The sequence below is a fragment of the Maniola jurtina genome, chromosome 22 (assembly GCF_905333055.1).
Source record: "Maniola jurtina chromosome 22, ilManJurt1.1, whole genome shotgun sequence".
Lineage (NCBI taxonomy): Eukaryota > Metazoa > Arthropoda > Insecta > Lepidoptera > Nymphalidae > Maniola > Maniola jurtina.
In genome coordinates, this window is record NC_060050.1 from 8,731,891 (window position 1) to 8,750,258 (window position 18,368).

Sequence of the window (18,368 nt, forward strand, 5' to 3'; positions counted from 1 at the left end):
TATAGCGAGAATTTAGTTGTGAGAGGTTTATTGAACCTTTATGAATAAAGAAAGTTATGAAACGTTTAATAGGCCTAATGAGCATTTTAGCTAATGAACGTTTTAAACCTATATTAAGGGATTTTTTTGAATAAGACTGTTGACAAATACTTTTATGTTGTCGATGTCGCGTACTAGATGGCGTTGTATTTTTGTTTAGGCTGCTCTCTAAGTGATGGCGCTATATGAGTTAGTTATGCTACTCACTACTAGATGTAGCACTGTTCGTAAATAGAATGTGTAGCGACACATTCTATTTACGAACAGTGCTTTTATGCGATATAACTATTATAAATGTATGCCAAAAGCTCGATGCGTTAAATAGAGCATTTTCACTAGTATTAAAGCTTTATCGCTTCGTGATTTGAGGTATTTGACAATTTCATTCGCGTAATTCAGGCACAACAGAACACTGAAGAGCCTTTTCCATCTCACGTCGCGTCACCGCGTATAGGTACGCTAGTGAGTCCGTTTGGTATCTAAAGGCTAAAGATTTCTATGTGGATATAAAATATAACATCATAGTCATAAGTCAGTCTATGGACTCTGTACAGAAGACATGAAATTATTTTGATTACGATAAATTCTACGAGAGTACTTAATTAAGTTCAGCTAGTAGCTAATATAAAAATCTGTCAAGTGCGAGTCAGACTCGCAGAGGAAGGGTTCCGTACCATCGATACAAGAAATACCACTTTTTTATTTATTATTTGCAATATAAATAAATATTTTGTGAAAGTTTCAACTCTCTACCTATTGCGGTTCTCGACATACAGCCCGCTGACAGACAGACGGACAGAGGGCGGACGGACGGACAGCGGAACCTTAGTAAAAGAGTCCTCTTAGCACCCTTCAAATACGTAACCCTAAAAAATCACATGCGCCTTCACGAATATCCCCAAAGTGCTACTGAATCGGGGCAGCCAAATTATTTATGGTGCGAAGATTTTTTGTTTAATATTTCAACCCTTACAAACATAAAACACCCTTCAACCTGACAAATGAGCTCCATCTTTGAAAAATTATACCGAAATTTTTCCGTTAAACTCGCTCAAACTGAAAGGTCTTCAGATAATAAATTTTGTACGTCCAATGAATAATTTAAGGTCTTTTGTGCCAGTTATAGATAATACCTACCTAATTTTTCCACTAAAACTTTGCCGAGAAAAATTATACAATTTAAAATTTAATTAAAGCCTGGTACTAGGTACATGAAAGGTAAAATAATTACAAAAGAATTCTTCAGAATTTCTTTGTTCTTTAACTACAATGAAAAAAATATGTTTTTTTTTTTTTTGTAAAATAGAGCTGACTCGCCCAGCTTTGCACGTTTAGTGCCTACTTGATAAACTAACTTAACAATCTTTATGTACACATAGCATTTTAATATTACTTACTTACTTAGTAAATACTGAACCGATTTGAAGAAAAGAGTAAAACATAATTAAGTAATCAGTCAGTAGGTACAGATTTACTTTGCCATATTGTACCATTTTCAAGCAATGAGGATTTCCCCACGAAAAAAAAGGGTGGGTAATTGGCTGGCTGGCCGATTTTTAAAAACCTAAAGTCACGCGGGCAAAGTCGCGAGCATTATCTATGTTCAAATCACTACCCATTAGGTACAAATGCGAAACTGTGTTTGTTTGTTGGTTTATTGGTTTGTCCAAAAAATCGAAGAGTTCCTACGTGATTTTTAACAACCTAAATCCACGCGGACAAAGTCACGGGCATCAGTTAGTAGTAAATATAACGGTGAGGATTTTCACATTTGAAATATATAGTAGCTGGATCTATTTAGCTATGTGAACTCCGCTTAAAGCCTTGTTAGGTAAATTCAATACAGTAGCTTTAATTTACGTGAAATTGGAAAAGCGTTATTCGATTACCATTCATTTTACGCAAAACGAACTTTTTTATTCATTCGTTTACTGTGAGAAAATCGTTTAGAATTAGCGTGTAGAGGAAACGTGAAGTAACAATCGGGACAAAGTCGGTCACCCATTCATTTACCGCCTTGGATGAAGGTTGCTTACCTAGCGCGATGTAATTTAATATGAGTTGTGTATAATAATTTCGTCAAAATCCGTTAAGAAATAAAGGAAAAGGAAGAAATAAATAAAAACCTTTATTTTTTAAATTCGTTTTTTGAATTTTACATTTCCCCGAGGAAATAAGTTATTTTTCGGGATAGAAAGTAGCCAATATCCGTTAGACGGGATGTCACCTAACTCTGTAGTCCGTACCAAACAACAAAATCAGTAAACGGATGAGATATGAAAATCTAGCAGACAAACAAACAGAAAGACAGACACACTGTCTCATTTAAAATATTATAAGTGTGGATGGAAGTATGGATTTTTAATTAATGTATTGATTGCTTATTGGTAGTGTTGGCTGTCTGGTTTCCTTATAAGAATATGGTTATGGTTATGAACAAGAAATCATCACGTGTTACAGTTCCCACAATGACTTTCACTGAACCAAATTGGAATAAAACTAGTTTTGGATGCATTTTTAAAAAATCGAAAAAACCCGGCTCTTGATAATTTTAAGGTTTCATCTTACCTACGCAGTACGCACGTATGATATCACTACCTAATCTAATTTCATAATTTAAATCATGAAGTGTGTTGGTTTGGTTTATCCTTCAATCACTTTGCAACAGATATAAAGATTCACGTGATTTCTCGATTCTTCTTCTCAAGTTCTTCAAACTGGAAAAAAATAAAAGTAGGTGTTGCTAGACAACTTTTTGACAACCTTGGATTTGACTCGTTCCAGCAATACACGGCGCTGCAATTGCTTGTATACAGTATGGTATATTATTGTAAATTGAATATGTAATTGAAAAGAGCAATCGCCGAGTTTCTTGCTGGTTCTTCTAGGTAGGAACGGCATTCCGAACCAGTGGTAGATTTTTTTTGACGATTCAAAAGCACTTGTAAAAGTTTAATTGAATAAAAACATTTAGAATTTTGAATTTTTGAATTTTTATCACCTGCTTTAACGGCGAAGGAGAATATGGTGAGGAAACCTACATGACTAAGAGTTCTCCATAATGTTCTCCAAGGTTTGTGAAGTCTGTCAATCCACACTCGGCCAGTGTGGTTGCCTGTCTCATTCTGAGAGGAGACCCGTGGGCCCGATGATGGGACATGATGTTAACGTATTACTAAAGGTGCCCACGCACTTGAACTGAACTGCAGAGCGCGGTAGTGACGTACGCGCGTCGCGGCTGGAGAGAATATCGTGCGGGGCGCTGACGCGACGCGCAGTTCAGCTGCAGTTCAGTTCGAGTGCGTGGGCACCTTTATACTAATTTTATAAAAGCAAATTACAACTGGAATTATATAGAAGGTGCTTTGCTTTGTAATAAGGTAGGTAGGTACGTGTAGAGTTATTGAGAACTCGCCTCTTTTTGTAAAATTGGTTGATAGCGTAATAATATACGTCAAACTTGAAATAACCGTGTGAGCGAAATCTTGTAATTAAAACATAAAGGTATTTCTACTAAAGTTCAGCGCACACTGACCACTATTATTTATTGACCACTTCGATTAAAAAGAACCGGCCAAGTGCGAGTTGGACTCGCTCACGAAGGGTTCTGTTCAACTGTGCAAGAAATATCTAACACTTTTTTTGCGTTGAAACCCAAATTTGCGGTTTTCGGATTTTTCCCTTTACGTACTTGTGCTATAAGATATTGCTACCTGCAAAATTGCTTCTAAGAGGCCTATGTCATTAGACGTCCATCGATTAAAAGACGACGAGTTTTAAAAACGGTCGGAAAACACGAATGAAAAGTAATGATTTTCACATATGAAAATGGCTCTACATAACCGCCATATAAAATATTTTCTAAAAGCTTATAGTAATGCACTCGGGATGATAATATTATAAGGATTCTAACGATACTACATACATCCAAATCTGTTCGGGCTTTAAGGCAGAAGATAGAATAAAGGAACTCACATATCTAAATCCTGAAAACATTACTCCTATTTTTGGGCCATCATGTAATAAACTAAAAATTCAATGTAAGTAAAGCTTAAATCTCATAAAACGTAGAAGATGAAATGGATATTAGAGAGATTTACTCGTGAGTCGTGTGCTAGGGATTTAATTTGGAAATGTAACGACTTAGCTCAAGTAGCGCTGTAAAACATCTGCCGTAACTTTGCATCTGTGAATGTCATCATTTTTAACTACCTATAAAGCCGTGCCACCAAGCGAGGTATATTCAGATTCATTTAATCATACATATCCCCGGATTCCACCTGTCGGGAATAATATCTCCTTATTCCTCCTAAAGCTGAGTATCGCTTTATATAGCGGCTTGCGCTTGACGACAATCATACTTATCAAGTCGTAATTTATAAAATACTAATAAAATACTATAAAATACTAATAAATAAAATTGGAGTGTCTGTCTGTAATTTCGAAATAACTACCGTATATTAAGGTCATATGGTTATTTGAACGATACTATAACTGAATCACACGTTTTTAAAATTTTTGTCTGTCTGTCTGTCTGTCTTTCTGTCTGTCTGTCTGTCTGTCTGTCTGTCTGTCTGTTTGAAAAGGCTAATCTTGGAAACGGCTGAACCGATTTTGACGGGATTTTCACAGACAAGTAGAGAATTGACCAGGGAGTAACATAGGCTACTTTTTTAACCGACTTTCAAAAAGGGAGTTGTGTTTTTCTACCTATGTACACCGAAATCTCCGAGATTTCTGAACCGATTTGCGTCATTTCTTTTTTAATCGATAGAGGAACTTTGCGACATTGTTTCATAAAAAATTTGGAGTCCAACTCCTCAATCCTGATGCTGCAGGGGATCTGACCAATCCACGCGGGCGAAGCTGCGGGCATCAGCTAGTTTTTTTATAAATTGTGAAGTAAAAATTTCCACGTTAAAAATAATTTTCAGGTCATAATATTATGTGGGTGAAAACTTGCCAAGTTCATAAGCTGTATATTTTTCATGTTGAATGATAAATGTTATTTGTTGACTATTAAAACTTGCCAAGCTACATATTCAGTAATAAAAAATACCTACTTTAAAACAATCGGGACGGTGCGGCGCGCATCGCGGCAGTTAGGGTGACTTTTACTGATCGGAACACAGTTCAATGCAGCTTTAGTCTGCCTAGTTCCGCTCCACTCCGCCCCGCTCCACCTTAATGGAAATACTTGCTACTTTTCACTGCTCTTCTCCGCTCCGTGTCAGTGGAAACGCACCCTTATAAATATGTTAGGTAGCCTATTAATTGTTGCTACTTATGACTTAAAGAAATTGTGTAGAGCATGGCACTCATTTGGATATTAATGCTTTTTTTGGTCATGCTTACAATTCCTAAATTCCTTGATATCCCAAAATGAGGGGTGTTATAAGTTTGACGTGTGTATCTGTGTATCTGTCTGTGGCATCGTAGCTCCTAAACTCATGAACCGATTTAAATTTAGTTTTTTTTTTTTGATTGAAAGGTGGCTTGATTGAGAGTGTTCTCAGCTATAATTGAAGAAAATCGGTTCAGCGGTTTGAAAGCTATCAGCTCTTTTCTAGTTACTGTAACCTTCACTTGTCGGGGGTGTTATTTTTTAATTTACACTTGTTGGTACGATAGATCATAGAATCTACCCATACAAATCAACTAATATATTAGCTCAATTAATATGCCGTTATGGCTCTTTCCTGGTACTCTATCCCTATTTGTTCTATTTCCTTCACAATAGATCGGAAATTGAACTACGGTCTAATGCATTTGATTTGGGGTGGATCAGTAAATATATTTACTAAGTAAAGACTGTAGGCTGCCAAAAATTCTACGCCAATGAGAGCATTGTACAAGGATTACCTAAATATACCAACCAATATTTTACATTAGCTTCAGCTATTAGCTAGGTCTTTAAAAATCGCGTGGGAACTCTTTGATTTTCCGGGATAAAAGGAACCGATGTCACTCTCTTCATCATCATCATCATCATCATCAGCCTGTGGACGTCCACTGCTGGACATAGGCCTTCCCTAAAGAGCGCCACCACACCCGGTCCTCAGCCTTCCTCATCCAGCCACTTCCCGCCAGCCGCTTAATATCATCGGTCCATCGTGCTGGAGGGCGTCCCACACTACGTTTGCTTAAACGCGGTCTCCACTCAAGGACTTTCCGGCTCCAACGGCCATCGCCTCTACGACAAAACTCACTCTCTTAACTATAGGTAAAGACCTGGAGAGTGACATAGGCTATATAGATAATATCCATGCAGAAAATCACATCAATCCATTGCTCCGTTACAGTGTGACTGAAGGACAAACCAAAAGCAAACACACTTTTGCATTTATATAATAAAAAAAAAACAAAGACCTACCCACTATATACCTACTATAAAGATTATATATACCTACTTATATACACTACGAATAATAATGTAAAAGTGTCTTTGTTTGTTAGATAGTTACAATCACGTTGCAATGGCAACTGATGATTTTAGGGCCAGGAGTTACTTAGCTTACTTTTATCCCGGAAAATCGAAAAGTAAGAAACTTTAAAAAACTTAAATCCACGCTGATGAAGTTACGGGCATTATCCATACTCCATGCTAATATTATAAATGCGAAAGTGTGTCTGTCTGTCTGTCTGCTACCTTTTCACGGCCCAACAGTTTAACCGATTCTGACGAAATTTGATATATGGTTAGCTTATATCCCGTGGACGGACATAGGCTTTTTATCCCGGAAAATCAAAGAGTTCCCACGGGATTCCCAAAAATCCATCCGCTTAACCGATTTGTATGAAATTTGGTACCGAGGTAGCTTGCGTCTCTGTTATTGGCATAGGCAAATCCGGCTACTTTATAACCCGGAAAATCAAGCAGTTCCCGCGGGATTTTTAAAAACCTAAATCCACGCGGACGAAGTCGCGGGCATCCTCTAGTCTAGTTATATTTATAACCTAAAAATAAATTAAAATGAAATAGGAGTTAATTTCCACCCGGTTGAGACCAGGGGCGTTAACACACTAAAGATCAAACAATCCCTAATCCTCAGCGGGTTACATAATACTGTTTATAGGGTTGCCACCTAAACATTGAACTTTTTTTAACCGATTTCAAAAAAAGGTTCTCAATTCGTCGAAATCTTTTTAATTTTTTTTTTATGTATGTTACCAGACTACTCTGAGACGCCTAGACCGATTTGGATTTTTTGTTTGAAAGGGTATACTTTGCCGGTGGTCCCATATAAATTTGGTGAAGATCTAATGAATATCTTCGGCCATGGAGATTCAGAACTCCTCAATGGATTACAGTAAATTGCTCGCGATCAGTGTAATAGCTTAGTAAACAGTAGGGTTTTAACTGGGCAAAGCATATTGTACAGTGGGACCACTAAAAATTGTGTAGTAATAACACTAGTAACACTAATAAACTATATAGGCTTGCGCTTAACTCGTGACTGCAATCACAGATGATGCAGCCTAAGGTGGAGCGCGCCCACAATGTGCCTATTCACTCTTCTTTTGAAGGTGCCAATATTGTAACTGACAAATTTTACCAAAGTATGTAGTATACAAGTTGTTATATTTTTACATATTGCATGCTAATAGGCAGAATTTGGCTGTACCCTTTTTTAACCCCTGCCCCAAAAAGAGGGGTGTTATAAGTTTGACGTGTGTATCTGTGTATCTGTCTGTGGCATCGTAGCTCCTAAACTAATGAACCGATTTTAATTTAGTTTTTTTTTTATGGAAAAGTGGCTTGATCGAGAGTTTTCTTTGCCATAATCCAAGAAAATCAGTTCAGCCCTTTGAAAGTTATCAGCTCTTTTCTAGTTACTGTAACCTTCACTTGTCGGGGGTGTTATAAATTTTTTAATTTATACTTGTGTTTTTGTAACATCTTCACTATATATCCATATTTGCAATAAACAAATTTGAATTCAATTGTAACTAGCAAAAAAACCGGAAGTCTGAAGAGCATTCCATATTCTAGCAGTATCAGCTTTCCTCTCCAATTTTAATATGGACACCAGCTGTTTAGTTGCCTTAAAAGTTTGAATAGGCACATTCTAGGCAAGCGAGCTCTATTTTAGGATGCATCATCATTTGCCAGCAGGTCTGATTGCAGCCAAGAGTCATTAGTCTATAAATTAAAAATTAGGGTTCCTGTTTGAAAGCTGACAACCCTACGACCTCAGTGTAATGTTAGAACAGAGAGTGTTTGCTTAAACAGCTTCAAAACTAGTTACTAACCCTCTCGTAGGGGGATTTTGAAGTTAATTTGATGTAGGGTTGTACTTTTATGTCCAACATGAATTGCTTCATTGTTATCATGCTACTTCTGGTAGGGTTGGCTTATCTATAAGTTTTTTTTTTTGTAATTAGGCTCAACACGGGTCTCCTCTTATAATATGAAGGGCTTAGGCCACAGTCCACCACGCTGCCTCAGTGCAGATTAGCAGACTTGAATCACCTTTGATAACATTATGGAGAACTCTCAAGCATGCAAGTTTCCTCACGATGTTTTCCCTCAGAGTTAAAGTCAGTAATATAATTATATTTTAAAATCCCCATAGCTCGGGAAAGTTAGCGGTGCGTGCCTGGAATCGAACCTCGGACCAACCGAATAGCAAACCGACGTCTTAACCACTAAACTATCACCTCTTTTCGAAACGCCATAGTGTTATGGCGTTTTATAACAAGTGTAAATTAAAAATTTGTTACACCCCCGACAAGTGAAGGTTACAGTAACTAGAAAAGAGCTGATAACTTTCAAACGGCTGAACTGATTTTCTTGGATTATAGCTAATAACACTCTCGATTAAGCCACCTTTAAACAAAAAAAACTAAATTAAAATCAGTTCATTAGTTTAGGAGCTACGATACCACAGACAGATACACAGATACACACGTCATTATAACACCCCTCTTTTTGGGTCGGGGGTTAAAAACACCATAGGTTTTAACAAAATATCGCTCCATCTGAACAAAATGAGGAAAACGAATCTAAAATTAGATATCAAACTTCAAACCAGTAGGTATATGAGTACATAGTACATGTTAGTTATTTTTAAACGTTTTACCTATTGCATAATCTTTTATCTTTAGAACGTTAACGATCAATCAACACGTTCAAAATTAACAGTGTGTTTGCGTTCTTTACTATGCCTATGAGATTTTCACCATTAGATTTAGGTACTACGCACATTATTGAGATCATAACAAAAGGATTTATTATATAATATAATAAATAAATTATTACATAATATAATATTGCTGAAAAGGGACGGAAAATGAATTTTGAATTTAAATACCATAGTGCACGCCAATCACTACTGATACCTAAATTCACGAGGTTTGACAGTTCTAAATTAAATTAGGTTTGTCTGTCCTTTTCTGATTACATTGGTAAGAAAAAGATGCGAATATTCTAAACCAATCACATCACACTAATATTATATTGTGTGTATGTTTGTACTCCTTCACGCAAAAACCACTGGACGGATTTGGCTGAAAATCGGAATGGAGATAGGTAATATCCTGGATTAGCTCATAGGCTACTTTTTATCCCGGAAAATCAAAGAGTTCCCACGGGATTTCGAAAAACCTAAATCCACGCGGACGAAGTCGCGGGTGTCAGCTAGTATATATACATAATTCTACCAATGTTATCCTTATTTTGACAGTTTCAAAGAACAGGATTCTTGTTTGACATAGCCTTTCTATATGTAGGTAGGTAGTAGTTTAGTTCAATGGGTTGAACTTGGTTGTCGTCGTCCTTGTAGGTATAATAGCAGTGAACCGATTGACTGATATTCGCGTTGGCTGGAAAAATACAAGAGATTAGGGTTCAAATTCCAACAGTTCCGTAATGTTTGATAGATATTTTAAAACTGGCCAAGTGCGAGTCAGACTAGCGCACCGAGGCGCGAGGGTTCCGGGCTCAGGTATTCAAATAAATCAAAAACTATTATACATAAAAATAAATGAAAATCAGTTTTGGAATGTATAGGTAAAGCCCTTTCATAATAATATTCCAAAGGAGTTAAAATCTAGGTCACAAAAAAAAACTTGGCGTTGGTTCCTTGCATTACGAAATAAGTCTAAGTAGAACTAAACTGTATTTTTTTAAGCACTTTAGATACTTCAAGTCTAGAATTAATTGTAGTTTTTTGGAACAAGCTCAAAATAATTCAAGGTTATTTATCCCGCACTCACTTAGGCCGTAGGTATATTAAATGTTTAATAATCCATATCCATATTCCATACTTACTTCCATACTATCCATATTAAGAGATTGACATTTGTGTAGTCCACGCGGACGAAGTCGCGGGCGTTAGCTAGTTGGATAGTATCGAATCAGTAAACGTATTCTTGTAGAATGGCATTCAAGTAGACCCATAATGGGCGGTTCATACCAATTGCGTATGCAGCACGTACACGTGACACTTGCGTAGTGACGCGCGTGAACCCGTAGACGTAACTGCATGCATAACGTCGACGTGAACGTGCACGCCACGCAAGCGGTATGACATGTTTCATACAGTTCCATACATTATAACGCAATGGCACGCGCTACGTCTAGGCTTACGCAGCCTGTGTGAACGAGCTCTACATAAAAAAGAATCGTAAAAAATTGTAGAAACTTTGGCATCTTTTATATTATAAACTTTTACCGTATAAGAATACCTATATTAATTTTAGGCAGCAGTTAAATGAAAGCCTTCTAAATCTGGGTCTTTGTCTGCCCTACGTACCCTTAGTAGGATTATAAGAACCGTCGAACTGGAGTTTACGACCACTTTTACGATCACTAGGCCCCTGAAATCAGCTACCTTTTCCTTATTTTGTGTCTAATGACCCGGCTATATTAACGGGAAACGCCGTTGAAAAACGCGTTAATGTAGCCACTAGCCACTACCTAACGCGTTAATTTTACAATGGCATTCACATTGCCATTTGGCGTCGATTTTAATCCGAGTTCAATTGGCAGTAGACGGTAACCGTTCAAACGTGGCCACTCTGACGCGTTGATTATTGTCATCGGCGGAATTATCGCGATAATTATGGCGTTGTTGGGCATTGACGCGTGGCCCGAGCATGAGTATTTAACCACTAGCTGATGCCCGCAGCTTCGCCCGCGTGGATTGGTCAGATCCCCTGCAGCATCAGGATTGAGGAGTTGGACTCCAAATTTTTTATGAAACAATGTCGCAAAGTTCCTCTATCGATTAAAAAAGAAATGACGCAAATCGGTTCAGAAATCTCGGAGATTTCGGTGTACATAGGTAGAAAAACACAACTCCCTTTTTAAAAGTCGGTTAAAAAAGTAGCCTATTTTACGCCCTGGTCAATCCTCTACTTGCCTGTGAAAGTCCCGTCAAAATCGGTTCAGCCGTTCCAAAGATTAGCCTTTTCAAACAGACAGACAGACAGACAGACAGACAGACAGACAGACAAAAATTTTAAAAACGTGTGATTCAGTTATGGTATCGTTCAAATAACCATATGAGCTTAATATGAGGTAGTTATTTCGAAATTACAGACAGACACTCCAATTTTATTTATTAGTATAGATTAGTATAGATTAACGCTGACTAAGAAAACTGCTCAATTTAACTCATGGGGACTGTTGGACCTCGCATGAATTCTGTCTTAAATAAAAAAATTATAAGTACATACTAAGTAATAATATTGGATTCCAAGTAATACATCTAATATAAAAATAAGTAAATTAACACTAGAATACGTTTTAACTGAGTCCAATTTTAATCCATTTGACCAAGTATATAAATAATACTATAATTCTCTAAAACCGGTTGTAATAAAAACATGTACTTATCAAATCCTATCATTATCTAGTATTTTGGACGTAAAATTATAGCATTATTTTACCAGGTAAAGTACCCAAAAAATATGATGATAAGTACCTAAGTAATGAATTAATTTAGTATGTAATCATTGTTTCCAAAACAGAATAATCTACACTTTTGTACATTTAAAAATTTAACAACGTTCAGCGTGACCTCGATTGTACCGTAAGCCGAGTGATATACGTTTTAATTTCCTTTGTTAAATTGTATAATTTTTAATCGGCATAATCTTTTGGAACCGGTTGTCTAAAAATATAAAATAACATGGTCTACCAGCCATCGTTACTTTTTTAGGGTTCTCTAACGTAAACTTGAACTTCAGTGTTGATCAGTTTGTTGAATTGAATTTTTCGTCAGTTATAACTTTGTCTCGGTAAGGGGTGCACGCGTTGCTCTCCGATTTCCGCGGGAACCGATCCGAGTTTTTATTAAATAGAAAACTACTGTGAAACAAGAAAATATATATTACTGAACTGTTTCAATTGTGTTTAGTGCGAAATTGTGTTTTTTTCAAAGGTTGCCAGTGAGATATTTCGGGAGGATTTCCAAAAGTTTTCGGAAAATTTGGAAAAATGTATTAACGGAGTTTCGACAAGGCGATGATCGTTGTTTGGTATCTTTTACGGGGTTTGTAAAAAATTCAGCTGTTCAAACGAACGCTGCCGTTTCGATTATGATGTAAATTCGTATCGTAAGTTATTTAAATTTCTGTATTCTATTTTTAGACATTGACTACATACTGTATACATCTACAGCATATTGTTAGGTGAGGGTTTTAAAACGATTTATTTAGCACGTTTGTTAAATTGACAATACTTACGTATATTTTATTAATTACACACATGATAATCTTAATACTAATTACTATTTAGTTATTAAATATCTTCTTAGATAGGTACTTAAGCACTTTTGAACTCAAAGTCCTACTTACAACTTTAAGTTACGACGTAAATTTTAAGTATGCCTGGATTTTATATAAACTAAATCCTAAATATGACATAATATATAAACTAAATCCTAAAACTAAGTAAGTACCTTTTATAACTTGTATACTAGCTATATCTACGTTGGAATTTTAATAATGCTTAAATTACCTAGAGCTAGGTAGATAATAAATAGGTATGTATCTATACAGTTAACATTATAATACGTTTGCACTGCAGCCAAAAAATGTTCTTTTTGATGTTTAAGGATCTATAAAATCTTTAAAGTGCCATTCCTAGGTTTATTATCAAAAAATTATGAGTTTAATTTTTGTTTGCATTACGTATGCCAAAAAACGTAAACTGTGCTTTCTGGTCGAAATATGCCATCGTTACCTATACCTAATCGTTATGTTTACTTAAGAGGGCTCTCTCCGTCACTTGTTTCATACAATCGTAGTTCCAATTTCATTTGAATATCAAGCAACCAAAGTCCATGAAATTTTGCAGACATATTCTAGAAACTAATATCTATGTCTGTGGTTTTCCAGATTTCTGTTAAAATATTCGGTTTCAAAGTTACGCGGTCTTAAAAATTTTCATACAAATCTTTGAGCCCCTGTAATTTTAAAACTACATATTTTTAGAAAAATCTAAAACACCACAGACACAGATATTAGTTTCTAGAATATGTCTGCAAAATTTCATGGACTTTGGTTGCTTAATATTCAAATGAAATTGGAACTACGATTGTATGAAACGAGTGACGGAGGAGCCCTCTTAACTGTAGTTTATTATTTACCTAACTTAGGTGCAATACATACCTTGTTTGTCAAACAATTTCAAGTTTGCATTACATAATGTGCGAAGTGATTACTGTATTTTCATATTAACATAAATGGTTAAAGGTTAACAGAATACTTACCTAATAGTTATAACTTATATTCATACAAAATTAAACTGAATTTACTTTTAGGGAGTTCGAGGGATGAAGGGAGTGTTGTAACGTTAACTTTGCACTTTTCATTTTATATGGACATGGATGTATGGATGGAAAAATGTCGTAATTTGGCATCTATATGTCTATAATATATCAAATCCCTAGATACAAACTGTTGCAACTCAAAAATAACAGAACTAAAGGAAAATTGTTCTGTTTAATTTACAGAGGATATTAAAATTCAGTAGGTAGGATTTAAAAGATTTAAAAGGAATTATTGTGTTTTGAACATTTCATAAAGCTCAGTTATTACAGGTTTCCCGAGTCCGGGATCAAAAACAGAGGTTAAATCAAAAGGCAAAATTTTTAAGTTGAATCACTTTTAATCTAAGGGTGCGATGTTTGCGTCGAATTTCAAAGGGTGCGCTATGTAATTACAAGCGAAAGTAAAAAGTGGTTAACTTTAAAACATAGTTTTTGAGTCATATCGCCAAAAATAGATAGTTTCGTTTTACAGTAGTTTCGTTAGGAGCTTTATATCTGGAACAATAAAAATAGAATAAAATTCGCAAAAACGCTTGTGGGAAAGCGCGCGAGTAACAAGCCTTTGCCTTGCTCTGAGCACGTATTTAAAGCCTTCTTCATATTATTCTAATTAATAATTGTTTTGTATTAGTAATCAGGAAGAGCGTAGGTACATTAATGTATCATAAAATTGTGCCATATAGTATGAACTATTGTATGAGTTATTGTTTATTATTCTATTTAACTCTCCATATATGCTAGTAATGTTATTTTTACAGCCATAATATAATACTTAACATGACAAACATTGACACAAGTGTTTCTTTACAAAGGTGCCTACGTATGTAATTATATTTTGGACCACAGTTTGAATTGGTTTTATGTACCTACTTAATAAATAGAAATCCGTTTATGGCGCGGAAGTGTGTCTATTATCTGTGTTTAGGTAGGTACCTACGCAAAGCCATTTTAGGGCTACAAACTAAAACTAGAAATCATTATAGTTTCACCCAGTCTTTCTGTCTGTAAGTCACAATCAGTTAAAAAACAAACTTTAAAAGCTGTAAAGTTTATTTACAGAAACCTGTCACCAATACACAGAGGCATGCTAATAAAAATCGACTTTTCAGAGTAGGTTCCTATGTAACATGAAAGTGAGACTTGAAAAAAAAAATAGTTTGCCTCCTCGAGTGATGATACCTCGTAAAATTGGTCTTTTGAGTTTTTACAGATACGACGGATAGATGGACAAACAGACTACAAAGTGATCCTATAAGGGTTCCGTTTTTCCTTTTGAGGTACGGAATAAAAAAATATTTATTTTCTTTGAGATTCTTGTCAAACACTTTCGTGTTAGTTGTACAGGGCTCTCTCCGTCACTTACTCCATACAATCGTAGTCCCAATTTCATTAGAATATTAAGCAACCAAATTCCATGAAATGCAGACATATTTTAGAAACTAATATCCACCTGTGGTGTTTTAGATTTTTCTAAAAATATGTAGTTTTAAAATTACAGGGGCTCAAAGATTTGTATGTGAATTTTTAAGACCGCGTAACTTTAAAACCGAATATTTTAACGGAAATCTGGAAAACCATAGGCAAAGATATTAGTTCCCGGAACGTTTCTACAAAATTCCATTGAGTATGATTGGTTAGTATTCCAATGAGATACGAACTACGTTTGTATGGAGCGAGTGACGGAGAGACCCCTCTTAAAATGGGAGTGAAACCCTACAAATTGGTAACTATTCCACCCGACTGAATAGAGTTACTCGGAGGCAAATATTAAGTCAAATAATCCTTTAATGAGGTTTGGTGTATTTGCCTTTTGCCCACAGAATAGACCTTACAGTCTACAGTTTCGTGTTCAAATAGAGCCTTAATAGAGCTCATAATATTCCGTGCAATCCTTTGTTTCATATTAGTTAAATTCATTTTAGAATGTAAGGTTATTACATAATCCAAATTAGTCCATAGTTCATACTTTAATAATATAAATGCGAAAGTGTCTGCATAGCTGTTCATGGCACAACAGTTTAACCGATTTTGGGTACAGAGTTAACTTATTATAGCTAGTTTGAAATTGAGGGGTGTCTTCGTGATGGCGAAATTTACGTAATTTATTTCTGAAGTTCCAATAGGTACTTTTCTCGGCTTACATAAGAAGTAGGCGAAATTAGGTAGAGATTTATGTTAGCTCCCGCAACTCAAAGTTAGAACCGATACCTTTTGAAAGTTTTACTATTAGGTAACAGCCACCAGGGTAATACCACATAGTAATTATAAAATATATCCTCCTATACGATAAAATGCTAATAAGAAGGTAATATTTTTTTTAAGACAGGAAGAAATTATTAAAAGCAACTACTGCACAAAAAATAAACTAAAAAAATATATACAGATCATGCCAGTTACTCAATGTGATTAGAGATTGTATCAAAACTGCTAGGAAATTGCAACTTACCTTTACCTTTATTTATCAGAAAAAATTGAAACATATTTTAATTAAATTCGCGCTTTTCAGATTTATTCCTGTACTTGTTCTATAAGATCTACCTACCTGCCTTTCATGATCCTAGGTCAACGGGAAGTACCCTATAGGTTTCTTGACAGACACGACGGACAGACAGACAGGCAGACAGAGTTCCTTTTGCGGTACGGAACCCTAAAAACTATTGTTTAACGGTTCAAAATGGAAAATAACTTCTATATAATATCTGGTAGGCATGCTTCGTTAAGGCGTGTAATACAAACAACACTTCCCTATCTGCAAAGTCAATCTCAACCGACGGTCACTTGATAATGTGTACTGTTGCAAATACCTACTTAGGTATACTAGCTCAGTATTTTATCAACTTCACGTATAAACTACGATCTACAAAATTGGTTAAAATAAAATCGTTTAAACTTACTTATGGAGTTAGAAATGAACCCTCATTTCAAACTCCTTATATACCAACCGACTTAACTCTACAAGAGTTAGATTTTGTTTACTTTAAAACTAATATCTATTCAAGCCTTTAAATTTCCTGAGCTTAAAAATATACTCACCGTTTATAATAATATACTTAAGTTGTCTAACTTAGCTAAAGTCTAATATAAGGAATTTTATTCTAAGAAACATGAATATTCCAGCGGACAAACTTAAGTCCCTCATTTTTCGCCAGTTAAAAATACGCTCGCCGCTTATAAAGTGACAGTAGGTACGTACATAAAAGAGAAAAACTTGCTAAGTCGTTTACAAACGATACATACGCAACTTACAGCCCTGCTAGGTATAATTACTTTGGGGGTTGGTCCGTTTTTAGGGTTCCGTTACAGAAATGTGTCAGAGTGACCCTATTAGTTACTAACTACTTACTAGTAACTTACTTAGCCTCCGTTGTCCGTCCGTCTGTTTTTCAACGGACTGGTTTTTATTTGTTGTTATGCCAGCAATAGAAAAACACATTCTGTGAAAATTTCAACTCTATACCTATTACGGTTCATGAGATATCCTCTGACAGACAGATAGACGGACAGACGGACAGCAGAGGCTTATTAATAGTGGGCACGAAACCCTAAAAAATCAAAAGAAAAACATACGCCGTTTATTCATTCCAACAAAATGTTTTAACATCTCAAAGCATTTCGCAAATCGAAATTCGGAAAAACTATTTATAACATTTCATATCTTAATCTGAATTGGTGAGTACTGAAGTGGTTCATAAAAATGCACAACCACACACCTGTTGGCAATCGGTACCCTTTAATTTTATTGATTCTCTTGACGGGTCTTGACAGACAGACAGACAACGAAATCATCCTATAAGGGTTTCTTTTTCTCAGGAGATGCGGAACCTTACAAATCAAAAGAAAAACATTAATAGGTACGTCGTTTATTTCGAGAAAATGTTTTACACTTCAAAGCATATCGTAAATCGACGATGTTTGTGGCTGTATCTACATGGTTAGTCGACGTAAGCCTGACTAGTCCCAACGTTTCGTTCCCAGGGTCCTTTTTCACAGGGACTCAGCTCGTAACGCGTCGCGGTTGAGACTGCGTGCGCCGCGCATCAATATTTACAGCTAATAATATTTCACATGGAAATCTGCATTTCGCGAGTGTTGAAGTGGTGATAAAAATGCACAACCACGCACCTGTTGGCAATCGACGGATAAATCCATTTTGCCTGTGAAAATATAATTTACTGCCGCTGAATGCATTTTGGCTACTCTATGCGAAATTGTGATGGATGGCCTTGCAGTAGGGATTTTATCCAGTATCTGTACCTACATGATGTAATTTCCTGGTTGCTGACAGTATGAAGGTGCGTCCACATCAATTAAAACTAACGTTGTGCGTCCTGTGAGATTTTTTGTTTGTTAAGATTCCGTACTCGGGACCCTATCCATATCCATATTTAATATTAAAAATGCGAAAGTGTCTCTGTCTGTTTGCTAGCTGTTCACAGTCCAACAGTTTAACCGATTATGATGAAATTTGGTACAGAGTGCTAACTATGTCCGTCCCCGTGATGTAAGGCTATTACATCCCGGGGACGGGCATAGGCTACTTTTAGTCCC

General features: G+C 35.9%; 1 protein-coding gene across 5 annotated transcripts in view; it reads left to right on the top strand.

Moving 5' to 3' along the window:
* LOC123876988 (atrial natriuretic peptide receptor 1) overlaps positions 1-18,368 on the top strand; it is a 167,112-nt gene that overhangs the window by 62,036 nt on the left and 86,708 nt on the right. The window contains exon 1 of one of the 5 annotated variants that reach the window (XM_045923457.1): positions 12,268-12,539. The exons of 2 other annotated variants lie outside the window; for them this stretch is intronic. The gene's annotated coding sequence lies outside the window, so the exon portion shown is untranslated. Of the gene's footprint in view, positions 1-12,267; positions 12,540-18,368 lie in introns of those variants that run through there. 2 more of the 5 variants (XM_045923458.1, XM_045923459.1) reach the window with 2 other exon arrangements.